The sequence below is a fragment of the Phyllostomus hastatus genome, unplaced genomic scaffold, assembly GCF_019186645.2.
Source record: "Phyllostomus hastatus isolate PE091 unplaced genomic scaffold, TTU_PhHast_1.1 phas_scaffold_585, whole genome shotgun sequence".
NCBI lineage: Eukaryota > Metazoa > Chordata > Mammalia > Chiroptera > Phyllostomidae > Phyllostomus > Phyllostomus hastatus.
In genome coordinates this window covers 25,976,724-25,981,738 of record NW_025334037.1, presented here as the reverse complement: position 1 = coordinate 25,981,738, position 5,015 = coordinate 25,976,724, and the positions used below count along the sequence as shown (strand labels likewise).

Here is a 5,015-nt window from a genome sequence, read left to right as displayed (position 1 = left end):
ATTTCATTCCTTTTCGTGGCTGAATAATATTCCATCGTGCATATAAACATTTTTTTCCCCATTCATCTGTTGATGGACACTTGGCTTGCTTCTTTCCAGCTTTTGGCTGTTGTGAATCACGCTGCTGTGAACACTGGGGCACAAGTATCTGCTCTCAGTTCTTTGGTGCATGTATGGCCTTGCTGCATTTTAATTCAAGTTGAACAACAGGCCCATGGCAGCCACAGCTGAAGAACAACTGCAGGCTGACTTGTTCGTGAAGGCTGCCAGTGATGGGGCCTACACTGGGAACTGCCCCTTCTCCCAGAGCCATGGTGCTCTGGCTCTTCAGCGTCACCACTGTTGACACCAAGAGGTGAACCAAGACTGTGCCGAGCTCTGTGGGGGAGGGCAGCTCCCATTTCTGCTGTGTGGCACCGAAGTGCACTCAGACACCAACAAGACAGGAATTTTTGGAGGCAGTGGTGTGACCCCCGCCCCCCCGGCCAGGTGCCCCACGCTGGCAGCTCTGAACCTTGAATCAGACACAACTGGCCAGGACATATTTGCTAAATTTCCTGCATACATCAGGAATTCAAACCCAGCACTCCGTGATAATCCAGAAGAGGGGCTCCCGAAAGTCCTGAATGTTTCAGACAATCACGTGACATGCCCCCTCCCAGAAGAAGTGGATGAGACCGGTGCTAAGCAGGGTATCTCTCAGAGGAAGGTCCTGGAAGGCAATGAGTTCAGTCTGGCTGACTGCAGCCTGTTGCCAAAGCTCCACACAGTACAGGTGCTGTGGAAGAAGTGCCGTGGACTCTCCACCCCTGAGGTGTGTCGGGGGTGCACGGGTGCTTGCACGATGCCTGTGCTTGGAGGAGTTCGCCTCCACCTGTCCAGATGATGGCCTGCGAGCACGTGGCCAAGGCCCTCAAAGAAGCTCCCCCAGTGGTTTCCATTTGGCTACGCGATGGGCATACCTCAACATGTCTAGTGGGAAGGGAATTCTGGAGTCCCGTGCAGGCCTACCTGCGGGGTGAGTGGAAGGAGCGGGGGATTTGGGGGTGGGAAGGGTAGGATGAAGCATTGCAGTAATAAAATACAGAATGAAAAAAGCAAATTAAACAATAGGCTAATATGTGTGTGTGTGTGTGTGTGTGTGTGTGTGTGTGTGTATTATTTCAAATTACACGTCCAGCTCCTTCTTATTCTCGGTGTGTCAGGAGGCAGTGAGGAGCATCATTTTACGGATGTGGAGGATGCGGAAACCAAGCAGGATGCCGGGGCTGCCAGTCAGCACTGGAAGCTAGCTCCTCAGCGTGCAGTGTCTGCACTAGACCAACGTCCCCGAGGGCAAGGGTTGCAGTCTGCCCTCGTCACAGATGCATCTCCAGGGCACGTGACCACAGTGCAGGCGATATATTTTGAAAGAATAAATGAATGTGTGTGTGCGCTTTACACTCTGGCAGAGCCTCTCAAATAAAGGCCTGGTGTCCGACACATATTTCTCTCCTTCTCCAAATCTCCCTCTCCATCTATGAGACACTTCCCCTCCAGAGGGACTTGCTTGTCCAGACAAGGTCTTAAATGCTAACAACTTCAGCCTCAGTCGGGCCTGAGGAAGGTTCTTCCCCACGCATTTCTGTTCACAGCCTGGGGAGGGTGTCCTTCCCCACAGCCGGTGTGGGGCTCCATCTGAGCTCACCCGGGAGCTCTGTGCAGTTCAGGGAGCAACTGGCTCCCTGCTGGGGCAGGAGACCCACCGGGGGTGCCTCTGGCATGGGGGCAAGCCCGTCTGAATGCCTTCAAACCAGCTTTTACTGGAGAGCTCTAGCCTGCTGCCTCACTGCAGGTCCTGTTTTCTCACAGTGCTGTCCTGGGGTTCGGGAACCTCACCCCCAAGTCCCTTGTGTTTAAAAATGCAGAGAGGTGTCATTTGAATGGAGTGGTGAAAATGCTGCTCTTGACAAACCGCACTGGGGACCTGGCACTTGCTTTAGAAAATGGGGGCTCTGTTAGGAATCCTCGGGCTCTGCTCCCCGCAGGAGCCTGCTTCGGGCTCTCAGAGGAGGTGAGGGGTGTGGCTTCAATCATCTGGGGTCCTTTGTCCACCGCTTCCTGCCTACATGACAGCAGAAGCTGTCATGAATGGCACAGAGATGGGATGCGCCAGGTCCTGCCGTGACTGGCTCTGCCGGCAGAGTCTGTAAGAACGAAGGCAAGTGACGACGAGAAGCACACACGAGGCAACCATGTCATGTCCCCAAAGAACCTGGCTTATGGCTAAGTTTCACCGGGGGAGAGTTCTTTGACTGAGGAGGGGCTGAGACAAAAGGTTTGGTGGTGGGGGTGGGGTGGGGCGCTGGAGATGAGGCCCTGCCAGTTTGGCGAAAACGGAGAACTAAAGCCATCTGCCTAGAGCCCGACGAAGGAGACAGGAGCCCCTCTCCGCTGCAAGGGAGCGGCCGAGCGGGCGCGGGGAGGGAGGCGGCTTCCCGCGGGCTGCAGAGGGTTAACCCCTCCGGGCGCCCAAGGACGTCAGAGCAGGTTTCTGTCTGCAGCTGGGACTGAGAGCTGTTATCCCTCGTTATTTTTTCTCCTGTCTCTGCTTTTTATTGTGCTTGGAGTTCGGGGTTTGCCTTTTTCTTTTCAATGTTTAAGTGATTTAGAGGGGGAAAAAAGGTCATCCCAGTGAAAGACTGGGAACCCCAGCTGGCAGGACTGTAGGGTGTTGGGAGGGGCCATGGAGGGGCCTAGGTTCAGAAGAGCAGGGCTGCCACCCTTACCTGGCCCCCCACCCCGTCCCTACACTCCCCTGAACCCCAAAACCTCCACCTGGGCAAAAAGGCTTCCTGCTTTGGAGACCCACCCATTTGCTAGTCTGCTAGGAGGACAGCTGTTGGCAGGGACCACCTCCCCACGCTGCCCCTCCCAGACACACTGAACTCCTGGGCCTCCGTTGGGCTGGAAAGCAAGGAAATCCCAGCCCCTCCCACCCCACCCCCCACCCCGCCCCCTCAGTCCTTCTCCTCCATTGACCCAGTGGGGAATTGCGTGGAGGAGAAGGACACTTCTCTCAAAGCGCAGGAAGAGGAGCGCAGCTGCCACTGAGGAGCATGGAGGAGAGCAGGTTCCAGACACGAAGGGAGAGGTGGCGTGGGTTCCTCGGGGGCAACGGAGAGCTTAGACGTTTATACGATCTTTATAAAAGGAGATGCTAAAACTCAGGGAGGGAGGGCACACTCAGCTATGGCCATAGGGGTCAGAATTGTCTGTAGCGAGTAGGCTTCCCGTCCAAGTCCATGGTCTGAGGGGAAATGCACCAAGCACAAGGTCGGGGGGGGGGAGAAAGATCAGGTGGCCCGGGTGTGGCCACGTGGAGCCAGAAGTTGAGAGAGAGAGAGAGAGAGAGAGAGAGAGAGATGAGACAGAGCCTTTGAAGCCCAGAATTCCAGGGTTGGAAGGGGATGCGCGAGGGTGTCCATGGACCTGCTCTCCAGAGCCAGACCCGTGTGGGCCCATGTCCCTGAGGTGGAAGTGTCCACTTGGCTTGCATACCTCGGGCCCCAGGGAGATGACCAGGGAATGGAGAATAGCTACGTCCCAACGGAACCTCACAACTTGGGAGCCCTGGGAAGCTGCAGAAACTACAGCGGGGGAGGTGGGCGGTCAAGAGGCATTTGTGTCTCTCTCATTCGTCGTGCACCTGGGAAGTCCGACAGAGAGAGCGAGCCCTGGGTGATGATGGTCCCCTGGTGTCGAAGATCAGAACTGGGTCTTCTGAACTAAGGCTTATGTTACAGAAACGGACTTCTACCAAGGATAGGGAACATCCCAAGGGGATCGTGACAGTGGTGTCTGCAGGAAAATTTCCCGCTTGATGAACATAACTTAAAACTAAAATTTGAGAGAAAGATGGGGGGGCGGGTGGAAATATCTGTCTGCAATGGGTATTATGGAGAACAGGCCTGGCATAAGTAAACAAATAGAAAGCAAAGAGGTTCTCAGTTAAGTTGATGTAGCTCAGACTGGGGCTTTCTCCTCTTGTTCCTCTCTCCATCTCTTTGCGATGATGCCCGAGACCTATCTCTATGTAGCAGAGGGCTCTCAGGCCCCCTCGGCTGCTATGAGGTCCAACCAACAAGAGTCAACCAGCAGGAGATTGGAAGGTGGGAGGAGAATAAGTTGGGACATTTATTCTGTGCCTCCCTCCCAGCTGAGTTGCCGCCGTGCGCGGGCTGTACCCCTCTTCTGAAGACCACAGCCCCGGTCAGGCAGCGATGGGCCACAGCGCCTTTCTCTGGGCGCTGGTGTCTCCCCCTCCCTCTGCCCCCGCAGGGCTCCCGATGGCGCCTGGGCCCCACCGGGCTAGCTCCACTCCTTGCTGGCTCCCCTTCACCCCGCCCAAACAATTAACCAGCCCCTTTATTAAACTTCCGGTTACCCATCTGAGAGTGTCTCCCACTTTCTGCCGGGACCCTGACCAGTACAATCATTGAATAAATGACACAAAATTGAAACTGTAACCTGAGGTTAACCTAAGCTCAAAGCCAACACCAAGTCTTGGTTGGATGAGACTTACGACATGAATTCTATGTGGGTAAGGATTCCCTTCATCCAGATAGCGGTCCCATGGCAATGGGTCAAGAAGTAGGACTCAGTGCATTCCCTTATTTAAAGAAATGTGTATTGAGTTTCTTCTGTATGCCATTTACTCCATGAGGGGCTCCCCCAATCAGGGGTGGGTAGAACAGACACACCTCCAACTCTCACGGTCTTCAGTCTAGTGGGAAGAGAGATATTAATCACATAGCCACAAATATAAACTTGTAGGTAGAAACGAAGATAAATCCTTGGCAAAATAACTGCAACTTTCTCTGATGGCACAATTAGGATGCTGATAAGGTGTGGAACTTTAGAGAACCTCCTTTGGGGAGGTGACACTAAGTTTAGCCAGGCAGGACACTAAAGCTTACAATGCTCTTTTTTTTTTTTTCAGATTTTATTTATTTTTAGACAGAGGGGAAGGGAGG

The 5,015-nt window shown here is 54.0% G+C and overlaps 1 pseudogene; it reads left to right on the top strand.

The window, feature by feature from the left end:
• Positions 1-214: 214 nt before the first annotated feature.
• Positions 215-1,022, top strand: LOC123809930 (annotated as a pseudogene).
• The last annotated feature ends 3,993 nt before the right edge of the window (positions 1,023-5,015 follow it).